This window comes from Dipodomys ordii, unplaced genomic scaffold (genome assembly GCF_000151885.1).
Source record: "Dipodomys ordii isolate 6190 unplaced genomic scaffold, Dord_2.0 Scaffold97, whole genome shotgun sequence".
NCBI classification, from domain to species: domain Eukaryota; kingdom Metazoa; phylum Chordata; class Mammalia; order Rodentia; family Heteromyidae; genus Dipodomys; species Dipodomys ordii.
Window position 1 is genome coordinate 7,135,543 of NW_012267313.1, and position 25,099 is coordinate 7,160,641.

The 25,099-nt window shown below is 38.2% G+C and overlaps 1 long non-coding RNA gene across 1 annotated transcript; it reads left to right on the forward strand.

Moving 5' to 3' along the window:
- The first annotated feature begins 1,283 nt into the window (after positions 1-1,283).
- On the forward strand, positions 1,284-24,717 carry LOC105993571. Its single transcript, XR_001175464.1, has 3 exons — positions 1,284-1,413; positions 21,723-21,758; positions 24,215-24,717. It is a non-coding gene; the product is annotated as an uncharacterized LOC105993571 (long non-coding RNA).
- Positions 24,718-25,099: the final 382 nt, after the last annotated feature.

The window sequence follows — 25,099 nt, forward strand, 5'->3', positions numbered from 1 at the left end:
TTTGTTTCTTGTGGAAAAATAAAAAGATAAAATAATGTATCTTTGCACAGTGCTATGGTTAAAATTTCATGAAAGGCAAATTTTCATTTTTAGGACGTAGATAATAATGGGAGGGTGGAGTAGAGAAGGCAATATATATTTTTTTCTTGAATAAAATAATACATTGCTCTTGCCTATTATTTATAATTTAGATAGCCCCAGGATGTAAGCTCTATAGAAAAAGACATTGTGCCCTGAATTATGAAAAAACTAAATTCAAGTGCCTTGGCCCAGTAGATATCCTCTCTCTCTCTCTCTCTCTCTCTCTCTCTCTCTCTCTTTTTCTCTCTCTCCCCCCCATGCCTATCTATATTGCTACTAGGTAAATGCTGTTCAAAGTCAAAAGCAGATTCTATGTCAAATAGAAGATGGTTGCCTGTGCTATCTTATTTTCTATTTATGCAAAATCTCCCTTGCGTTCCAATGCTATTTATAAAAGGAATTAAAATTTAAGTCTTGCATTTGCTATTGATTCACAACCTTGGGATTACAGAAGAGCGATACTAGGAAGTATGCAATGGTCAGATTCTGTGAGTGTTAGTTATCTAAATTTGCTCTGCAAACTTCTTTTACCATTCCCATTGGGCCCAGAAAGCCATTAGCACTCAAGTGCACAAAGGAAAATGAATCTGAACAGTCTATTACTTAAACATCTGCTGAAGTCATCTCATCCTGTTACATTTACTTTATAACTGCCACAAAATGCCAATTCCATGTACATTGGTCCCCTGTGCTTAGTTTCTTAAAGGAAAGGGATGAATATTATCTTGGAATAGTCATGGAATTGATTCATTTTTATACTAAAACTATTTTCAAGGGGAAACGTAATTCCTGACTATCAGATGAAGTGCCTGGGGAAGAACTCTGTCATTACACTTTACAAACCACCACAAACAGTTTCTGGTAGATTCTTTCAGCAAATACTCATGCACACATACCTACAACATACATTGGGATGATTTCCTCTGTTAGCATGCCTGCATGCTTACGTATACATATTAGGGCTTTATTCTCTCTAAAGTATAGCAAGAATGAGGTTTCAGGGCCAGGAAGGAGAAAATAGGTAAAAAGAGTCTGGATTAAAATCTTTAGAATTTCTTTCATGAGCTAGACACTTCATTTATCAATACTTTGTTCTCTCAATTAACACTACTAAAATGTCTATATGCAAAAAACAAAAGAAAACATTTATTTCAGAGCAAGAATGTGTTACACATCTGGGTGATAATTAACAGGACGTGGCCTTACAGTAATTAGATGCTGAAAGAGACCGGAGGAAAACAGCTCAGATCACAGCAGTTTGTACAACTCTCCTGGAGACCAGTCAGACTCTACCCATGATGTTATAGAAAATCTGCCTCAAAGATTGCTAAGGTAGGTCAAAATCTGACAATATTTATCATACATTCTTCAAATCCTCCAAGCTACTAAAGTGAAAAATGCCTTCTCCATATATTTTTATAGTATATTTTTATCTTTCATTACCAGGTAAAGAGAAAGGGTCAGCAACAATATTTGGGTAGATTGTTCATATCTGAAAATAAAATGATAATCCACAATAATATACAAACTAATTTGTTTTATTTTGTGTCAGTACTAGGGCTTAAACTCAGGGCCTCACACTTTCACTTGGCTTTTTCAAATGTTCTACCACTTGATCCACATCTCCACTTCCAGCTTTCTGTTTTCAGCTGAAGATAAGAGTCTCAGATTTGTCTGGGATCCTCAGATCCTCTGCCTTCTGAGTAGCTAGGATTACAGGCATCAGCCAAAGGTGCTCAGCCAGAACGAAATTTTAAAATGTCAGCATTCAGTGCTGATGAGGTTAAATGAATCTAGCAGTCACACACACACAAGAAAACAAAAGAAAAATTAGGGAAAAACCCCAATTTTCTCATAGGTTGTATGTATTTTTTACTTTTAAAGATTTTGAAAGCTATTATACTTTAAAAACTTTAAAACTCCCAACACTTTTATCCTACTTATTTCAGGCTGTGGGTAAACTTGAGTGCATGTGCATCCTACCTGCACTCTTCAGTTCTATATGGAGTTGTAGAATTTCACTGGACTTGTGCAAATGTTTAACTTAGGTACAAAGTGTTCTCCAAGAGGGCTCATAGGCCATGGTAGTGATATTTCAGGAGGTTCCTGAAAATTTAAATTCCGGGATCTAATTCAAAAAAGTGAAGTCCTGGGGGCATGCCTTTAAATGCTTAGACCAAGTGCCCATTCTCCTCCTCCTCTCTCTACATGAGCATAGAACCTCTTCCACTATATGCTCCCCCTCCACTGATGTTCTGTCCACGTACATGGAGTCAAGCAACACTGAACCTTTGAAAAACATGGGCTAAAATGATATGTCTAATATTTTGGTCACAGAGACAAAAAGAAAACTGGAAGTGACAGGGATCATTGCTCTTATTACTTGTCCCTGTTGCTCTTAAGCCTTTGGAACTGTTTAGAAACATTTGGAAACCCAGGCTAGCCAAACCTTAGGAAACAGTAAGTAGAGTTTAATGGGTGAGTCTGGTGGCAACTCAGAAGACCAGAAGATGGTTGTCAACAAGTGCCTAAGCCCTGAAGGGGTGTGAGATGCTGAGTATGGAGCTATAAGATTTGTTTTTCCATGCTGTGTTTTGGGTCTTGTTTTGGTCCAATATTTCTTTGTTATGGTCCTATTCCGTCCATTGCAATGGGAATGTTTTACTTTATGTATTTATCTTTTTTTCTTTAAGTTTTACAGTGGCTCATAGCTAAGAGTTGCCTTAGGTCCCAGCAAATGCTTTGAACTGGAGCTTTTGAACCATGTTGGAACTGTTAAGACTGATGACTCTTGGAAATACATTTTGCCTTATAAGATGGACAAGAGCATTTTGGGGGTGAGAGGGGAATGTTTTGGTATGGATAGCAATTGTATACTAAAACTGCTTTTGTGTAATACTACCAGCTGATTCCTTGCTGGTAGTATTATTCTGGAAGGATCTGGAAACAACAGGAGTTTGACCTAGTTGAAGGAAATATGTCAATAAGGGATTGTTATTGGGAGTGGCTTGTCTCTGCTCCCTTCCTTTGGTTCTCTCTGCTTCCTGTCTTCCATGAGACATATTAGTATTTGCTACAGACTACCTCTGTTATGATTTTCTGTCCCATGTAGGTCCAGAAACATGGAGATGTGACTACATACAGAGCCATCTAAAATGTCCTCGCAGGTATTTTGGCCACTGTCATGAGACAGACAACTAACATATTAGGACTCTCTTATACTAATTCAGGACAGTTTCATTCTGTATCATTGAAAAAAAAAAGCGGGGGAGGGGGTGCAAGGTACAGGGAGTGTCAGACTTTCCTCATGGGAATTTCCTTTAAATCTCATGGTTTTCAATCATTAGTTCTATTGACTGGTTTCCCCATCAGCTTTGTTCTCTTCCAAAGTAAACCCACATTGTGGCAAAATACTTTGTTAGCTTCCCAAAGACCAACACAGAACATGCCAGACAAAGGTTACCTGTGGCTACCATGAACTCTGAATCTCAAACTTGTGTATATTGTAATGACTTCCTGCTTTCTGGGTAAAACAAAAACAAAACAAAACAATAAAAACAAAAGGAAAAAGAATTCTAAACACAGAATTTTAGTATGTCATGCAAATAGTCCCAAACATTCCTGAAGACTTAATTTTATTCACAATCACAGTGACAGCAGACTACATTGGCATAGCTATCCAGATAGTCTTATGTACCTAATTTCTGATTTTTTTTGGATAGATAACTGTTGGAAAACACAAAACTGGAAGATTCATCTAAGATTATGTAGAGAAAAAAATACTAGAAAAAAATTAGAGGAACAAAAAGTATTTCTACAAAAGTATTGTAAAAAAACAACCTATATTTTCTCTAAGGGCCCTTATGTGAAAACAATCAATTATATTAAAAATAAGTCCAAGCTGGGTACTGGTGGCTTATTCCTATAATCCCAGCTATTGAGGATCACCCTTTGAAGCCAGCCTGGGCAGGAAAGTGTTAGATAGACCCTTATTTCCAATTAACTACTAAAAAAGCTGGAAGTGGAGCAGTAGTTCTAGTGGTAGAGCACTAACCTTGAGCAAAAAAGCTTAGGAGCAGCACCCAGTTCAAACCCCAGGATACACACACACACACACACACACATTTCAACTTTAAACGAAAAGTTCCTTTACCCATAGAATACATAGACTAACATCAAAATTAGAAGTCTAGGTCCAGGGATGCAGCTCAGAGGAAGAGCATGTGTTGGCCCTGAGTTTGCTTCCTAGGACTAGAAAATAAAAACAGATAATTCAGAAAGATAATATGACAAGAAGGAGCTGTCATATCAGGTGATCTCAAATTAGGGGTGTCCACAAATGTAAACTTGTAAAGGCTGAGTTCAAAGGCTGATTGGAGAATGTCGTTTATTTAGAAGACAGTCACAAAGCTGGTAAATGGTTTCAAGTGTTGAAAAAGATGTCCCAGTCCCATAAAGACAGGACTATCATATTAACTTTTTTAAAGAAAAAACTGGACTGGATACATTCTTTTCTCTGTGATGGTTGGTTATTCTCATGTAGTATAATACCAGGGACAAAAAAGCATGGAACATGGTAGGGGTGGAACCATCTCTAGAGCTATGAAAACTATGGCAGCATTTTTCTTGTGTGCCTTGGCTGAAGATGAGAGTGTGCTGTGCAAACTTCCACGTGTCCTCTTAAGGCTCAGGTCCTTGGAGAACATGTTTTTGAACAACTCCCTTCAACTCTAAAGCAAATTACTCAAACATTGTAAAGAGGGGAGACTATAATGAGGGTAAAAATAAAAATGTAGACTCCAACCACATTTTAGGCACAAGAAAAAAACACAAACCAATATTACATAAAAACAAATAATTTGTTTAAAAAGCTTGAGTGAAGTTTTGACAGGGAGAAAGTACAAACAGCAGGTATTTGAAATAATGAATAAGAATAAGAACTACGCATTTCTAACCAATTCAGCTTTTGAAACTTAGTGCCAAAGAAACATGACTTCAAAACATGGAGAGTATAGGGCTGTATTGGCTTTGAGGACACATGTTCCATATCACCTCATGGCCCTATATGTGTGACATTACTTATTAAGTAATTATTGTTTTATTATTAGATAATTATTTTATTAGTATTTTATTAGTCCCTGACTTTTCTGGATAAATTTTAATGTATACTAAAAGAATTGTAGCTCTGATTGGTTTGTCTCAAAATAGATCATGAGTCATTTAGGAGGGATTCCAGGAACTAGAATTTAAGAACATATTTAAACAAATTACATATGTCTCAGTTTCATTTTATATAATATTGGTTAGTTCCTCCTATAATTGTTTCTATGGATCAATAGGCATAATTGACTTAAAAGTTCATTAAAGGATGACTGTGTTGGAGTGGCTTATCAAACAACTCAAATATCTAAAATAGCCTTACTCTAAGTATTGAAAATTAGAGGTTTTTGGAGATGATTACCCTAATTGTGAAACTTAATGGTTTGTTACATGGTGAGCTCCAATTCTGTCTTCAAAAGCCAGGAGGCTATTAACTTCTAAGTGCTAATAGGAATAGGTAGAATCAATTAACACTGTTTTCAATTTCTCTGCACCTCTCATCAACATTATATTTCAATGCAGTCACAGCAATCATCCCCAAACTTACTGCTCTATTATTTAGAAATTAATCATTGCAGCGTGAATACACTCCACTTTTGGAATTTAGTTTCATTGGCCTTATTTCCATAACATAAACTCAATTTATTTATATAAAGTTTTTAAGGGATGTGGTTTTCTACTGTGGCATTGTTGCTGAGACCCAACTTATAGTCTGATTCCTCTGAAGTAGTTTTATACCCAGCTATTATCTCCTCTCAACAGTGGCATTGGGGAGTAGTCATGTGTTGGCAATGCCAACACATTATTCCAATTCAAAGTGGAATAATCTTGTCATTGGGAATATCTGTAAATAACCCACCGACCTCACTAAGTTTTGTATAAATAAGAGTGTAAATATAAATCATATTCTCCAATCTGATAGTTCCCTCCATCTGTGGGAACTTAGGTGACTTTGTGTGTTTTTTTTTAAAGAGTTTGTATTAAAAAAAAAGATTAACTATATCTCTGGGAAAGGATTGTCTTCCAGATGGAAAAATAATCATATTTTCATTCTCCCACCATTCACATCAGAAATGTAAATAACCTACATCCTGCTTAAACACACCTGTATTATTTCTCATGAGAACAAGAAATGGGTTGGCTTATGAATTCTGAAAGTGGCCATAAGGTCTTAGAGAATCATTGCTTTCGGATGTAGGAAGGATCTTGGTAATTGGTTTCACCCCCTAACAAGTGACAAAATTAGGAAAACTGTTTTTGAAGAAGCCCATTGGCATCCGGAGTGAGGTAAGTCCCTTTTTCAGCATTAATTATACTCACAGCTATATACAGAACAGATTCTGGCAACTACTTTCCCATGTGGCGCAATTCAGAACAGACTTGAAATGGAAGAAGTAGGGGCAGCCATGTAATGAACTTGCTTGAAACACCCTCCCTCTACTTTTTGTTTTTTTTTTTTTAATTTTATTTGTGAAGATACTGTACAGAGGGGTTACAATTACATGGGCAGGATAATGCGTACATTTCTTACCAAGCATTGCAGCCTCCTCCTTTTGTTTACCCTTCACATCCCTTCCCAGCCTCCCCCCTCCCCCCATCCCAATCCTTCTCCTTCCCCCCCTTCCCCCCTCCCCCGCACCGACGTTGTTACTTTTTGTTTTTTTTAAGAAATAAGATTAAAGAATATTAAATCTCTTACATGATTCCTCAAATCAGTCCTTTATAAAAAATTCCCTCAAACCTTTCATGTAGCATCAAAAGATGATCTTGAGACACTAGCATGGAAGTAATTAGTACTTTTAATTAATACAACTGGGGAATAAGACAGACCAACCTTGATTAGGTTCTCCAATCTGGAGCACATTTAAGTAAAAAAAATATATATATACATATACATTTATTTTAAAAAAAAACCAATGTACGAACACACAAGATGAGTTACATTGCAAAATGGAAAGAGTATAATTGGATTCAGAACAAGTTCATGGCCGTAAAAAAACAAAAGACATAAACTCTGGGGCCTGAAATTTAGATTGTCTCAGATATTCACTGATACACATTACCTATGTAAGCCGTTTTTGGCTACTTAAAACCAAAATGTTTTAAAGTACTATACTATGCCTATTTTGCAGATCAAAAAATGAAAATAAGAATTGTCATCTATATTAGAAGCCTGCCAAAACAACATCTCTGAATACAGTCTTGGCAGGAAGGGCGCTGCTGTTACATTACCACTGACCCATGGGAGTAGGCACATCTGGAATCATAATGATCCCAGGAGCTTTGGGATCTTTGTTGGGGGAAGGGGGAGCAGCCATCTGGTGCAAAGGAAATCTGGACCAAGTGTCCCACCCAACAGAAAGAATCTTATTGTGTTGTTATGAAAAGCTGTGAGCTGTACTTCCCTCTGGTACTATATCAGCCTCTAACTGGTGAGTGATCAAGAGAAATACCTATGCACAAAGTGCTCACTACCTGCCCTGGATTGAAATCCACCAAACCCCATAGATAAGAAATACTCTGAAGCAATCTCCTTCTGAAAGGGCATGGATAAATTCTAGTGCCTGTCCACAATTTCTCAGTTCTTTTTCTGTAAAATGAAGAAACTTGAGGGTGTTTTTCTTTTCATTTTCTTTTTCTTTGGGTTTTATTCTAACTTAATCTCTTTTGGGGGGGGGGAGGAGGTTGAGTTTTGGCCATTTCTAATCTTAACACATCATCAGATGGTAATTTTACAGAAACTATTTTCTGTCCTACTGAGGAACAAGGAATGACAGCAAGCATTTGAAACTGTCCATAGGACAACATGTGGCCTGACAGACCACCGGGGAAGAAGGTTGTATCCAAGGATGTCTTCTTAAATGATCAGAAACCTGAGGCTCTGATCACACCACCTTGAATGCACCCCATATTAAAAAGCTAAGAAGTATTGGAAATGGTTGATACTTGGATGGGAGAAATGTAAAGCATTGTTCTAGAAGAAATGTCAGTAGTGGTTTCTCCTCTTCAAGCTACCCACAGACTCTGCACAGGTTTTGGGTCCATTCTACATTAAACATTAAGCCTTCATCTACCAGGGATGTCTACAACACAAGGATCATTGCTGGTAGAATGGAGGATGTGCAGCTGATGGTACCAACAGATTAAAAAGTAACAGGGTAAAGGAAAGAATAGTTAAATATCAAAGAAATAAAAAGAAAACAACTCTACTATATCTTAGAGAGGAGTAGATAAAGACAATTAAGGTCAATAGAAAGGGACTTGTGGGTAAGGAACAGTGATAGTATTCTAGAAGGCTAAGGAAGGGAGGCCTGCTGAGCTGTTGATCCCAAGCCAGAGGAAACTAGAAAAGAAATCATTTTTATGTAAGGTTGTTAGATGACATATGACATCTTTAGTAGCAAGTCACATCTCAATTCCATGAGCAGTTTTCTGAATTACTAATTAATGATCAGTACTGGGGCTTAACCTCGGGGGCTTAGGTACTGTCACCTAGCTTTTTCATTCAAGGCTAAGGTTCTGCATTTGAGCCACACCTTCACTTCTGACTTTTTGGTGGTTAATTGGAACTGAGTATCTCAGATTTTTCCTGCCCGAGCTGTCTTTGAACTGTGATTTTTAAGACCTCAGTCTCCTGAGTTGCCAAGATTACAGGTGTGAGCCACTGTATCTGGCTTCTAAAGATAATTTCTTTAAGAGATGCCTTTGCCCAGGTGCCAGTGGCTCATGCCTGTAATCTTAGCTACTTGACAGGCAGAGGCAGGAGGACTGTAGTTAATAGAAAGCCTAGAGCAAAGTGAGCACAAGATCCTGTCGGAAAAACAAACTAGAGGCAAAAGGACAAACTAAATTAGAACATGCACAAGGCCCTGAGTTCAACCCTAGATCACAATGAATGAATAAGTGAGTGAGTAAATAAAATGGAGCTTTGAAATAAGGATGAAGACTGAGAAACATGGGGCTTTAGGACCAGTAATAGAGCTGTTCTGATTATGCAAGACTTAACTAACATTGTCCTTGAGTCCTTTGAATATTTAGATTTCAAACCAGTAATTGCTGCTTGAGTGTGAATTAGATTCCTTATCAAGAGTCTGAACAGAGATTTCCACTAAGGGTTAGAAAACAAAATCTGATTCTCATGTCTTCAAATACAAAAACTAAGCTTTTGCTTTCTGGTTCAGGAAACACAGACTCAGTAATTTAGAGTTAAAAATGAATAATAAAAATATATGACCTCTTTAATATACTGATGGTATTAATTGTAAAATGGGAAACTCCCCTCAGTTACAACAAGTAATGTATCCAACCATGAGGTTGGAGTAGCCTTGCTGTTGCTCGTCATTTAGTTCCAAGTCATACTTCTGTAAAATTTGCCCACTCAAAGCCACAAACATGAGACCCAAAATAGCCTTCACCAGGTTTGAGATGTGACACAGAACAAAACTCCACTATTTTATGAATCAAATGCATTGTGTTAGTCACCAGGAGGAACTTGACAGATGAGTTTTTATGACTGAGGCTAATAATATAGTTATTTGTGTTTAGATATGGATGTGATTTGCCTGATTAGGAAAGCAGGCGCTGGATGGATGCACCATACCACATGAGTCATGTTACTGATTCACGGGCTGTTCTTACCATGAAAATGGGAGTCAGAGCTGACTCTGTAGGACTCTGTCATACTATTTGTGCCACTTAATTTTAGCCTGTGCAGTTACAGACTAGTATATTAAATTTCTTTTGTATTTGGTATTTCTAACTTGTCTCTTATCATTCAGAATAGCCATTGCCAATCCATTATGAGACTTCATGAGAATACATACAGTTTTTATTCTTAATCCATGAAATCAAGCCTGTGACTTCTGCTTGAATCTTTGCTAAGTAGTTGAGTTCTCATAGTTGTTAAGATTTTGACTAGAAAGAAAATTAGAATTTCTATATCGTCAGTGACAAAATTCCTCAGAAAAAAAACTCTTCTTTAAGTATTGCTATTTTTTTTAACCTCATGTATATTAGGAGCCATGGGTCTGACAAGTGTAGGGCATTGGGGTAAAAGGCAAAATCCCTTTGTTCAAACTCCCTGGTTATTGAACATTTCTCCTTTTAGTCTTTGTGAGAGCCAGCAAGACAGAGCTATACAAATCTAGCCTTTAATGCTAACAATTGTAGCTCAGAGCACTCTCAATGTGGACAGAGAGCTACCATGTTATCTTTCCATTCAAAGACAGACACATGGGCAAAAGCATGTTGGAACCTTCTGCATCCTTCAGAGCATTTTGTTTATTCAGGTATAATGAATCTCAACAGAGAACACCTCCACTCGCTTCCCCAGATGTGCTCAGCCTCTCTAGGAGATGAAGAATCCTGGGGAGACGTCAGCAGGAAGTTGGACTGGGAGCATGGGCTGGTCTCAGGGTCTGCTCCCCACCTCATGAAAAGCACTGTCCAAAGAGGCTGAAGGAGCATATGGGCAAAGACCACTTTGAGAACAAATACTACTATATACCCAAGTATATGCAAAGCATTCGAAGCCAGACTGGACAGAAAAGTCTGTGAGACTCTTATCCTCAATTGACCACCAGAAAACCAGAAGTGGTGCTGTGATTCAAAGTGGTAGAGTGCTCCCCTTGAACTCAAAAGCTCAGAAACAGCATCCAGGTCCTGAGTTCAAGCTTCATAGCTGACCAAACAACAGCAACAACGACCACAAAAACCTGAAGAACATAGTGGAGATAATGACGGTTCCTATTATCTGAGTATAATCTTGGAGCTTATGACAAACTGTACGAGGAAAAATAAGGATTGTAGAAGGAGCAAATAAAAACAAAGCAGACTATGAAGTAGAGACCATTCCGACAGAATGAGCTGGGATTAGGATGCTTGGATTAGAAAAACAAGAAAGACTCCAACTACGATGGAGGAAGACAAAAAAACTAGAGAGAAGAAATTAAAATAAAAAGCCAAGATTTTGATGAGAAAGAAAAGCTCAGGAATAGCTCTGGCCTCCACCTGTTCAAACTGGGATGAAAAGCAAAGGAAGACACTCCTAGAGTCCCCACCAGCACTGGTAAAGCCATCCGGCCAGTATCCTGGATGTTACAAGGTAACGAGAGACATCCCCAATGAATGTACATGTATCCATGTAAACTCATTCATTTACATGGATATGGCTATTTTTACAAATAAAAGTAGTCAAAAGTCCAAAAAAGAGAGAGAGTTATGGAGTTGAACATAACTGGAGAGTAGATTGTAATTAACTGACGAATATCCGAACCGTTTCTTCTCTTTCTCTTTATCCATAGTTCTTTTCTTGGGCTAGAATCTTTGAAACTTTTCAACTCTTCCAAATACAGATTTTCCCTTTTCTGTTCAGTCACTAAGTAGTGACAGAGTTGATAAAGTTTGTTCTTGATTTGTTGTTGTTGTTGTTGTTGGTCATGGGGCTTGAACTCTGGGCCTGAATGCTGTCCCTTAGCTCTTCAGTTCAAGGCTAGCACTCTTCCATTTGAACCACTGCACCGCTTCTGGTTTTCAGGGGGTTGATTGGAGATAAGAGTCTCACGGACTTTCCTGCCAGGGCTGGCTTTGAACTGCAATCCTCATATCCCAGCCTTGTGAGTAGCTAAGATTACAGGCATGAGCCACTGGTGCCCGGCTTATGTTCTTGATTTTGAATGTGTCTTTTAAATAATTTTTTTCCATCTTAAAATGGAGAGCTCTTTAGTTAGTAGTACCAATTTTCAATTCTGAAATCCTTGTCTCACTTTACAAACAAGAATCAAGCTTATTGTATTAAACCTCAAGCATATTTAACCGTAACTGGGTCAAAGCCATAAACCTTAATCCAAAACCATAAATCAGTAGTGGAAGAATTTCTGTAATTTAACTCTCTATCATGTATTTTTTTTAAATTCCTACTCATACCGCTTTTGTGATTGAAATATTAAACTGCTCTTCATTTCCCGAGGATAGTAAAAAAAAAAATGATTTAACATGCCTATGAAAACCCTTTGTGATCTGAACTTTATTTTACAGTTGAGCTACATTTTTACTGGCTCTGAATTTTCCTTATTATTCCAGGCTTCCAGGCCTTGGTTCTTTGTCACCTCTGTTTGGCCTTCTCCACCCTTCCCTGACTTATTGTCCTTCACTTGTGTGCTTAGGTTTCTCTTCAGTAGGGACAACTTCACTAAGCTCTAAATAGCAACTGTGGAATTCTCTCCTGTGCAGTGCATCATATGTCCTACTGTGGCACTTATTGTCATGGATCTGACCTTCTGCTTACAAGTTAGTATTTCTCCTCTCTTTGGGAAGCACTGACAAACTCACAGTCTTCAACACCATTAGAGAGAAGAAACTAAGATTTATATCAAGGGCTGGAAGAGGATTCGGCATCTTAGGGGCCCTGTTACCATATCACAGAGCTGGTCACTATCTGAAAGGTCTGGCTTTATGCTTATACCAGATTTTCTTCTTTCAAAAATAACTCAGGGTTGCTGATTCATGCAACTCTAAGCCAAGACGAGAACTGTAACTGTCATCAATTTCTTCCCTCCCTTTTTATTCCCCCCATACTCCTAAGTTAATACATTTAGCATTTCCTAATCTGCAAAGATCTATATAACCTCTTCTCTGTATTGCTTAAATAGGGAGATAGCTCTTTCCTGCTTATCTAGCCCAACAAGAGGTGCTGAGTTCTGGCATTTTTTCCCCCCATCAAATCTAGGTACACCTCCTGAAATAGACATTTAAAAGTCAACCCAGAAGGAAAACAACAGGAAAAACCCATTGGAATAAAAGACAAAAGTTTATTGACACTAGACTTATGTATTTACAGCTAGCTAAGCTGATGGACATTGGAAAAGTAAACCAAAATTATAGATAGTAGGCTGTGGAATCTGGCAGGACTTCAAAGAGAGTTTTAATATGTTCTTATACCAATAGCTGCTACTCAAGGTTGATAAGAAAGTTTTATCTTGTGAAATAGAACTGAGCCACTTATAGAGTATATCAGTGTAATTCTAAGAAATGATGTCAGACAAATTGAATTTTGGTAGAAACTTACCTAGAAATAGTTCAATTTATTTATCAGCTCAAAAAAAAGATGAGAGGCTACAACAACAATTGAAGGTGGAAGCAACTTATTTGAGTCTCAGCACATTTAGCTATTTAAGATTTTTCTGTGGAAGCAGAATAAAGGAGAAACAATTTACTTTATATGACTAAGAAGTATGTCAAAGTGATACTAGTAATTTTTATTTCCTTTTCTTTGTAAGATTTAAAAGAACAATCTTTTTCAAGCTGGGCACCAGTGGTTCATGCCTATAATAGTAGCAATACAGGAAGCTGAGACCTAAGTACTGAGGTTCAAAGCCAGCCTGAGAAGAAAAATCAGACAACCTCTTATCTCCAATTAACTACCAAAGACCAGAAATGGAGTTGTGCCTCAAACGGTAAAACACAAGCTTTGAGCGGGATAGGCAAAAAAAAAAAAAAGAAAGAAAGAAAAGAAAAGAAAAAAAGAAAAGAAAAAAAGAAAAAGGGGGAGCCTTGAGTTAAAGCTCCCAGTACCAGTATTAGCACACAAAAAAAGAGGGAAAGAAAAAGAATATTTTCAGCTCCCCAAAGGTAAACTTTAGAATTAATATATTAAGAAAAGATGGCATCTTTAAGGAAGTCTTGTTGTTTCTGTTTATTTTCTATGGAGTAGTTTGTCCTATAGGGATATTGCTTGTTAAGCTAAATTCTGTCATTACAGTAAACAGCTCACGACACTGCTATAAACTTTGTGGGAAAGGAGAATTAATGACAAAAACTCAAGTGGCATGCAATTAACCTTCGATTTATCCCTTATATTTTGTTCTTGCCTATAGATTATTTTAATAGTTTGTAAAAAGACTTCTTTAAAAATTTTTAAAGGCTGAAAATTACTCAGAAGGAATATTATTTTAGTGGGAAATAGTCATGTGGTTTCTGGGAAGAACTATACTAAAAAAGAATAAATGTAATTAGAAGCAGGAAAGATAGGATTACATATAACAAAAGCCAACAAAATATGCTCAACCCCAAGAGTTACTGCTGGCTAGAGATTTCCAGGAGGGGGCAGGGAGCAGTTTTTCTAGAATAATCTATGTCCTAAGTGGTCTGGACAAAATCCCATATCCATTTCCAGATTCATCACTGGACTCTGGCATGCTGGGGAAATGTAACTCATAGGAGAGCTTATGTAATAAAAATAAAGAGACCTATGGTTTTTAACCCTCAATTCCCAGCTCTAAAATTTACTTTTATGATTCAAATCGAGTCTTTAAAACAGGAGAGGGGTGTGCTGCTTGGTTGGTAAAGCTATCGTTTGATGGGTGCTTAAAGGGATGCCAGTGGCTCAAATTTCCCGGTCTCTTCCACATCTGGAGCTGGACCCCAGCTTTTGGGTTCCTGGGCTTCACTTCTAGAAAAAGAAAAGGCAGCACTGAGTCTGGTGAGGGTCTCCTTCTGATACTAATAGCTCTGGGAACAGGACTGGAAACTTGGGATACTCCTAGAAGAGGACCCAGACTCCTGGTTATCAAACTAGATGGTTCATCACAAATTGTGCCCATGGGGCCAGACTTAAAGCTGGTTAGATGCATCCTTTCTCTTGTAACTCTTCTGTTTGGTAGAAAAAAGGACTTGCTCAGTATCTTTTTGAGAGAAAGAAAGTGTACTTAATTTAGCTTTCAAGTAATATAGATATTACTTTTCTAACAGTAAAAGAAAACAAAACAAAGCAAATAACAGAAAAAAGATTTGGTTCACTATTATCAATTTAATAACAAAGATTTAGAATTAAGAAAAAAAATGCACTGGGCCCCTGTAATTCACGCCTGTACTCCTAGCTACTCAGGAGGCTGAGATCTGAGGATCATGGTTTAAAGCCAGCCCTGGCAGGAAAGCCCGTGAGATTCTTATCTCCAATTAGCCACCAGAAAAAACCAGAAGTGGTGCTGTGGCTCAAGTGGTAGAATGCTAACCTTGAGGTGAAGAGCTCAAGGTCAGCACTCAGGCCCTGAGTTCAGGCCCCATGACTGGCAACAACAACAACAAAAAAGCCACAGATAGAATTGAAAGAGATTTTAACTCTATTTAGAAAGAGTTTATTTTGAATACTTAGAAACAAATGAAAAAGACTAACACATTAAAGAGGCATAGGAACAATTTGTATGAAGAATTACAAGCAATAAGTAAAAACTGGAAAGCATTCCTTAATATTTTGTGGTAATCAAAGAAATATCTACCAAAGCATGATGCTGTCAGTTCATGCCTGTAATCCTACCTACTGACAAGGCTGAGATCTGAGGATCTCAGATCCAAGCCAGTCCAGGCAAAAAAGTTTATGAGAACTCTTTTTTGTTGTTGTTGTTGGTGGTCATGAGGCTTGAACTCAGGGCCTGGGCCCTGTTCCGGAGCCCTTTTGTTCAAAGCTATTGCTCTACCACTTTGAGCCACAACTCTACTTCTGGATTTTAGGTGTTTAATTGGAGATAAGGGTCTCACAGCTTTTACTGCCCAGGCTGGCTTCAAACCTGGTCCTCAGATCTCAGCTTCCATAGTAACTAGGATTATAGGTGTGAGCCACCAGCAACAGGCTTTGTAAGATTCTTATCTCCAATTAATCAGCAAAAAGCCAGAAATGGAGCTGTGGCTCCAATTGTAGAGTGCTAGCGTTGAACAGAAAAAGCTAAAGGACAGCACCCAATACCAAGACAAAACAAACAAACCAACAAATGCTTATCAAATCAAAGATGTATCATTTATGTAAATTAATAATAAAGCATGCCACTACTTTCAAGGAATATTTTGTTAGTGAAATAGGTTTATTCCTCTAATGGGGAGCATTTAACTCTCTAAATTGGTCTAAAAAGGATTTTGACATCTTATTATTATCATTAAGTCACCCTATTTCTAGGAATTTACATGAAGGTTTGATTTATGCAAAGGTTTACTCAAGCTAAAAAAATCATAATTTTCCATCTTATCCAAAAGGGAAAAATATAATAAAATGAAAAAGCTAATAATAGGTTTGTGCTTAACTGTGGCTCAAGTGGTAGAGCGCTAGCCTTGAGCTGAAGAGCTGAGGGACAGTGCCCAGGCCCAGAGTTCAGGCCCCACGTCTGGACCCCAAAAAAAAATAAGTTTGTGCTTAAATAACATAGCAAACTGAGGAATTATTAGCCATAATAATCACTGAATTTATGTTGTAACTTAGAATGCATCTAATTGTGAAAAGAGTTTTGCCAATGTATGCACAAAGAAAACAATTACTCTTTTTTGTTTGTTTGTTTTGGTCAGTTGTAGGGACTGAATTCTGGGCTTGGGCGCTGTTCCTCAGCTCTTCAGCTCAAGGCTAGCGCTCTACCACTTGAGCCCCAGCACCACTTCCAGCTTTCTCTGCTTATGTGTGCAAAACAAGCACTGTACCACTGTACCACCTCCCCTCCCCTTCCCTCCCCCCCGCCCCTTGTGGGGCTTGAACTCTGGGCCTGGGCGCTGTCCTTCAACTCTTCAGTTCAAGGCTAGCGCTCTACCACTTGAGCCCCAGCACCACTTCCAGCTTTCTCTGCTTATGTGTGCAAAACAAGCACTGTACCACTAAGCCACCTTCCCCCCCTCCCCCCCCCACCCCTTGTGGGTCTTGAACTCTGGGCCTGGGCGCTGTCCTCCAGCTCTTCAGCTCAAGGCTAGCGCTCTACCACGTGAGCCACAGCACAACTTCCAGAAAACAATTATTTTGAAAAAGGGAAGAAAATATGGAGAAACATTGAGAGGATACACAAAAAAGTAAGACAGTTGCTATAAAAAGAAAAGATTATTTTTGAAGGTTTCAATAATGCACTTAAAAAATCTTACATAATTTAAAAAACCAGTCAAAAAAGTCAAGAAAGACTTTAAAATAGGTTAGTTTATATTAAAAGACATATGAAATCTGAATGTGGAAATTTCAGCTAACCAATAGCTCATAGCAGGAGCTAGAGGATAACAAAGTAATTGTTTTTCTGATTCTTATCCAAACAGAATTGCTTAAATTGAAGGTTACCTAGGACATTTTAAATTACTGAACACCAAGACCAAAGGAAAAATATTGAAAACTTCAAAGAGAAATTTGCAGGTTTTCCTCTAGTCTAGGTACTCCTGACTAGAATAAACATTTTAGTTAAAAACCTTTCTTTCTCTGGGCGCTGGTGTCTCATGTCTGTAATCCTCATTACTCAGGAGGCTGAGATGTGAAAATCATGGTTTAAAGCCAGCTTGGTCAGGAAAGCCTATGAGACTCTTATTTCCAACGACCTTCCAAACAGTTAGAAGTAGAGCTTTGGCTCAAGTGGTAGAGCTCTGTCCATGAATACAAAGCCCAGAGACAGCATCCAGGCCCTAGTTCAAGCCCAAGACTAGTACCAAAAAAAAACACAAAAATTTTAAAAAAGCTATCTTTCTCGCCTTAAAAAAAAATTCCAAGTCTTTTTGGAATAAAGTGATTTGTTCTAATTGTGTTTCCAGTAATAACATTCAGATAAATATTGGAGCTAGTAGTTATTATACTTTTACTGGGCTAAGAAGGCAAGTTAACGAATTATTTAAACCTTTCTCTAGACTTATTATTTCCAGATAGTGTTATTTATTAGATATTCATATTACTAGTGTTATTTTTGTATGTGTGACCCTGAGGAGCAAACCCATGCCTCATGCCTGTGAGAAAAGTGCCCATCACTAAAAAAATACCCCAACTTTTTGATCTTTCATTGGAAAAAACAAAGCTGTAATGCTTCTTTTGTTTAAGAAGGATTTACTTATTATAAAGGCCAATGTTTATTAATGCATATACTTTCCTACAGGAATTTTCATTTTAACACCTGAAGGACATCTTGAATGATAGCAATGGTTCCCTATGAGTGATTCTTAGGTATTATCTAACCAACTGTTATACCAGTCCATTGTTGTTTTATAGTCTTTTTAGTGTCTAAGTCTTTAGATGTATCTACCAATTAATGATATTTCAAATGCTGCTTTAACAGTGTGTGTGTGTTTCTTTTTGCTTTTGTTTTTGTTTTTGTATCGGAGGTTGAACTCAGCGTCTGGGTGCTGTCCCTTAGCATGTTTCCAGTCTGGTGCTCTACCCTACTTCTATCTCTCCCTCTGACTTTTTTTTCCTGGTTAATTGTGAAAGGTTAAAGTTTGAGGCAGTGACCATCACTTGTTGCTTGTTTCTGTCTAGCAAAACAACACGTGGTGATAATCAAAACACCTGGTTGATTGTGTGCCTATATAAGACCTGCAAATCCTTAGCTCAGGGCTCTCCTCCTGGGCTCCGCTGTGTCAGAGTGTAGGACGAGGCCCGAGCTGCAGCCCATTTAAATAAAACAGCTATAGAGTCTGACTCTCGGTGGTCTTCTTGTAGTGGGGTCCTGTGACCTTGGCATAACAATTGGAGATAAGAGTTTCTGCCCAGGACTGGCTTTGAATGATGATTCTCAGATCTCAGCCACCCAAGTAGCTAGGATTATAGGCATGAGCTACTGGCACTCATTAATAGCAGGCTTCTTAAAGAGCTTCCACATAAGTCCCTCATTTGATTCCCAGTATCTCAACAGCCCTGTGAGGTGGGCAGTATTAGCTTCTTCTTGACTTTCAGGTACGCCTCATGGGTGAGGTCACATGATCTTCTAGTGGGCATCTGGTTTTCTGGATCTGGATGCCATGTCACTTGGTCTTCTTCCAGAAATACAGGGCAAATGATAAGGACATTTTGTTGATCCTCTCCTGGCTTTGTTTCTGTGATGAGTTCTTTCTCATGACAATGCATTGGAAATTGAAATACAATTTGGTGTCCTGTACCAAACTGTAGGCAACAGCTTTTTCTGAAATCCCCCTTTGCCCTGAGGACACATAATGACAAAAGCAGAGAGCTTGGGGGAAGAAAGCAATCTGAAGCACAGTTATTTCAATCCGTAGAACCCTTCATAAAATATTATGGTGTAAATTAAAGGAATCCAGAAGTCTTTAAAGCCATCTGGCTGATTTAAGTGTATTTTTTAATAGCATCTTTTTGAGAAAGATCAGAAAAGCTCAAGACGATATAAATATAAGTCAGTATGGAAACAATTCCTCAGCTGACCATTGCTCTTCCAAGCTTCCTGACCTTCAAAGGAATAGCCCAATAATTTGGAGAAGAAATGTGAATGGCACTGAACACCTTTTGGAGAGCTGCTAACCTGGCAGATGGAGACGAGGCATCAGAAATGCGGAACGAGGGATGATTCTCTGCCTCCAGTGCAAAATTGTATGAAGTGTGCTTTAATTAAAATTCTAGCTTTCGCTTCCTGGCCTTTTGGCAAAGATCACTTTTAACAATGCATTCACTTACTGTCTTAGGTAAACTGCTGAGAAGGAAGAGGCTGTGACCTAAAACTTAATCACATCAAAGACTTTATATTAATTCCTCTGTTGGTAGTAACGTGGCTCATAAACGCTCCAAGTTGGATGGTTCCTTCCAGAGGGCTGTGACTTCTCTAAGCCTTAAAACCAACCCACATTGCCCTGGCTTCAGCTTTGCTTGCTGACTCAGCAATGTCCAAGTTGCCTCCAATGGAAAAGACAGACAGAGCAGTGTGAAGAAATCCTCCTACAGCCAAATCCATCCCATATGAGAGGGCAAACTTAATAAGAATCAGCCGTGAGCCCTTGGAAGGCAGTCTCCAAAATGTACATGATTTACAGCCAGGGTGGGCTGCTGAGTTTTCTGTCTTTCCATGTTAAAAATGATTTTGCATGAATAAAACTTCAATTTCAGCTAATAAGGACAAAGAGAATGAAGGGTAGGCTAACTCTAGAGCACCTGGAAGTAGATAAGAAAAATGAGCACCTTAAGATTTCATGACTGTAAGGTGCTTAGTGAATAGAGTGACAAAACATGTACCACACAGGCCAGAGCCAGCTCATGTACACCCTGACTGCAATCAACATGCTGTGGAAGCAGAAGAGTTGTGTTTTCTGTTTCTCCCCAGAGCCTTTCTTTGCAGTGATGGAATCATCTCATGGCATGAAAACATCTTTGGGATGCTGCCTATCTATATGGTGGTACCAATCTACCCACCAATAGGATAGAATTGTAACTATTTCCTTTCTACAAGTTGGTATCCTAGTGGGCATAGTGTTATTCTTACTCACAAGTGATGTATTAATAGAGCCTTGAAAAACTCAAGTCTTTCTTGCTTAATCTCCTGTACCTATCACCTGCCAATTTCTATCCCTAAAGGCGGTGATGACCATTTCATTTTGACATATGTTCTTCCAGACCTTTCCATGAGCATTTTAACACAAACACATACTCATATAAACAGACATGAGATTAAAAAATGTGATCATACTAAGTACATATTCATCTTCAAATTGTTTTGCTAGTTTAATGTTTCTTGGTTTATGTCAGAGAACATACAGCTCTTTTTTTTTTAGGGGGGGGTCTGGTCGTGGGGCCTGAACTCTAGGCCTGGGCACTGTCCCTCAGCTCTTCAGCTCAAGGCTAGCGCTCTACCACTTGAGCCACAGCGCCACTTCCAGCTTTTTCTGCTTATGTGGTGCTGAGGAATCGAATCCAGGGCCTCATGCATGCAAGGCAAGTGCTCTACCACTGAGCCACCGTCCCAGCCCCAACAGCTCTTTTTTATTGTTGGCCTTTTTTATTTTAGTTTTGTGAAATAAGGTCTTTCTATGTAACCCAGGCTGGGCTCAAACTCTTGATCCTCCTGTTTCAGCCTCCCAGCTCATAGATTTTTTTTTCCTTCATAGTCTATAACAGGGATATGCCATAATTAATTCCCTATGTGTTTACAGTTTTGCTCTCCACTGACATTCCCATGCATTCATTATTTCCAGTACTGTAGAGGACATTGTTATTTCTGCCCTCATTATCATATAGGCACATGTTTATCAGGGATAGATGGGGACACACAGATTTACTAAATCATAAGGTATGGGATTTCAAAACTTTTAGTAGACAAGCAATGCCAGAACATCTTCTATTAATAATATTCCACCCCTCTACGTTTTACCAACATAATATTATCATTCAACCTGTGACAATTTGATGGATTAAAGAAAAATGGGGGATTTCATTGTTTCAATTTGCATTTCCCTTGGGGGTGATATAAGCACTAAAAATAGTTTTTAATTTCCTATGTAAGCTCAGGGATAATGGGAAGGGCGATTGTGAATTCCAGGTGGGTTGATTAACTGGAGATGGAAACTGGCTTACATATTGTTCTTAGTTTCTAATTTTAACAAATTGTGGTAAGCTAGTGGGCTTGAAAGATTTTTGCTTTTTGGAATTTGATGGGATGTGCTTTATGATCTAATTCTTAGTATGTTTTTGTAATTGTTCCATGTGGCCTAAAACACTGTGAATTCTTTGTTTATGAAATATGTCTTCAAGTTAATTTTGGCTAATGGTTTCATTAATATTAATATTTTCTACATAAATATTTTCAGTATTCTTCTTTTCTCTTTTCCAGTGCCCAGAATCAAACCCAGGGCCTCATGCATACCAGGCAAGTGCTCTATGACTGAGTTATAGTCCAGCCTAATATCTTCTTGAACTAGAAAATTTCAGAAGAAATATGATGAATCATGAATAACACGTCTCTCTCTCTCTCTCTTTCTCTCTCCTCCTTCCCCTCTCTCCATGTTGAGGTTTAAACTCTCAGCCTTACACTTTTCTAGGCAGGTATTCTATCACTTGAACTATACCTTCAGCCCTGCCTTATCTATTTTGTATTTTTATTTGTTATTTTAAATATTTCCATATTATGCAAAGTGCATAATGGTTTGTGAATGGCTTATTTTCTTGGTAAATGTCTTTCATCAGAGTGAAATATTTTATCTTTTAAATTCTTTAAATGTTTTGCCTTGCATTGTATTTTATCTGACATTTACATTGCTCACACTCCTTTCCCTGTATTAGACTTTGCCTGGAACAGCTTTGCTTTCTGACTTCCTGGGTGTTAGAAATAAATTCAGTGTTGGTCCATTTGCAAGGCAAGGCATTTGACCCTGAGTGGAAAATTACCCGTGGCTTGGTTACATAGTACTTATAGATGTCACAAAGTTCATGCAATGCAAAGCCCATAGATAAACAAGACTGATGTGGCAGGGCAGTTAGCAAGGGGCAGAATAGACTACAATAAAATGAGAAATGGGTATAAACTACATATGCCAGAAAGTACATACCCAGAAGAGTCTTCTCACCACACTAGAACAAAGGGAGGAGGTGGAGAGAGACAAAAGCCCACTTCTAAAATTCAATCAACCTCAAGAGGTACATGCATTCAAATTACTCAGTAGAAAGTAATCTAACTTCAGTGACATCTGGGAGAGAATATAAATCCCATAGTAGATCACTGAGGATTTGGGAGAAGGATCAATAGGTGAAATTGTTTGCTGTAACCTTGGAGAGTATGCCTGCCCATCCTACAGACACCCGGTCTTGCAAACCTGCCATTGAAGTCTTGCTTTGGCTGCACTTTTTGTCTCCAAGACCATCCTCTGAGCTTGGATGGGGAGTTTATTTCTCATATTGGATCATTTTGAATACACAGTCTGCAGTGACACTAGATTTTGCTGCAGGCATTGTGATCATTTTAGACCTGTCTTATATTTTTCATAGACTTCAAATTATCTCTCATCTGGACAATGGTATATCTTGTTTTCTAGCTATGATACTCTGAAAGGTGTGTTTTCTGACATTAATTTAAGGTAGGAAGGAGAGATATCATTGCAGTTCAGGCTGCCACCGTGATCCAATTCTAGACTTCCTTAAGAAGGGATTTCCTCTCCCCCTTCCTCTCTAGCACATTCTTCCCGTGTCTTACATCCTGGCTGGCTTAGGTACTGAAGGTGCTGTGAGAAAAACAGTGCAGAAGAGACTTTGTGAGCATGTTTAATCAGCATGCACCCAGCTGAAAAACTGCTGTAGTCTTTGTTCCTTTGTGGTCCACACATCAATTTTACATTGAGGCTACAACTTGTTCTACTATCATGCATTAAATACTATCAATCCCCATGGTTGTATTATCTTTCCTATCTCATTCTCAGAAAGATCTGTTTAGTTTATAAACAGCCTATTTTCAACAGCACTACCAGTGACACCACAATATTGCCAGTCTCTGATTGATTGATTGGTAATACAAATATTCTTATTTCTTCTATGGGAAGAAATGTTGGTCCCTGACCAATAGACTGAGGGCAAGTCCTAGCACAAACTGAGTGCAGAGTGACTCTTAGTGATTTGGCACAATTAAAGGTAGCATTTACAATGTGTTATTTTTAAAGTCCGGAGAAAAATCCCCATAATTTATAAATTTCTGGAATAATTTTTTTCTTTCTTACTTTGTTTGAAACATTCTAATCTCACTTTTTTTCTTTTTTTGGTTGGTCATGGGCTTGAATTCTGGGCCTGGGTGTTGTCCCTCAGCTCTTCAGCTCAAGGCTAGCGATCTACCACTTGAGCCACAGAGCCACTTCTGGTTTTCTGATGGTTTATTGGACATAAGAGTCTCATGGAATTTCCTGCCTGGGCTGGCTTTGAACTGTGATCCTCAGATCTCAGCCGCCTGATTAGCTAGGATTACGGATGTGAGCTACTAGCACCCAGCTCTAATCTCGCTTTTCTTTTGTATTTTTTTTTTTTTTTGTGGTAGTCCTGAGGTTTGAACTCAAAGTCTGGGTGCCATCCCTTAGCTTATGCACTTAAGGCTGTAACTCTACCATTGGAGCCTTAGACCCACTTCTGGCTTTTTGGTGGTTAATTGGAGATGAGTCTCATGGATGATTTTTTTGTTCAATTTGGCTTCAAACTGCGATCCTCAGATCTTAGTCAAATTGAGCAGCTAGGATTATAAGTGTGAGTGTCTGGCACCCTGCCAACTATAAGTTTTAATAAATAAAATTTCATGTGGACACCCCCTATTCATTTGCTTATCATTTTATGTTTCTTTTCCCAACACAGGAAGAGCTGGAAAAGAATGACAGGAGCTGTCACGACCTGCAAAGCCTAAATCATTTACTATCAGAAAAAAAAGTTTGCTAATCTTGTATTTAGTATCTATTTATTGCCCTTTGTGACCAACTCGGAGTTGAGTCAGAGTCTGGTTCAAAAGCTTAGCTAAAATGTAAATCAGCAAACATAAGCATGGGGCATTGTGGATTGTGAAATTTTTTTTACGTGCTAGCTCTTCTGATTTCTCCAATAGAGGTATAAAATAGACCACTACTTCCATGAGGAAACAGGTTGAAAATATTGCATAATATCCCAGGGTTAAAAAGAAAAGAGTCAGTGTTTTCAGTCTTTTAACAGCTCATGTTCCTTTATCCCTGGAAAATACTTACTTTGATTTTTAAAAAGGGTGCTAGTGGCCATTACCATTAATCATTTTATGATGTACTCGTTTGTAAAAAAATTAAGGTTAGTTACAATTAATTATACTTTGTTCATATGTTTTATCTCCTAAATGCTGCATTTTAAGGATCTGTTTTTTTTTTTTTTTTTTTTTTAGTTATGGGGCCTGGACTCTGGTCCTGGGCACTGTCCTTCAACTCTTCAGCTCAAAGCTAGTGCTCAGCCATTTCAGCTACTTCCAGCTTTTTCTGTTTATGTGGTGCTGAGGAATCAATCCCAGGGCCTCATGCATGCAAGGCAAGCGCTCTACCACTGAGCTACCTTCCTAGCCCCGAGGTCAATATATTTTCTAATAGTTTAAAAATCAAAATCAATTTGGGCCTAAGTAAGATATAATCTTAAAATATAAATTCAAAAAGGTGAACAAATGTAGCAGTGGTACTCACTAGACACTGTCAAAAATAAACTATGTAACTCTTGGGTGAAGACAGAAGG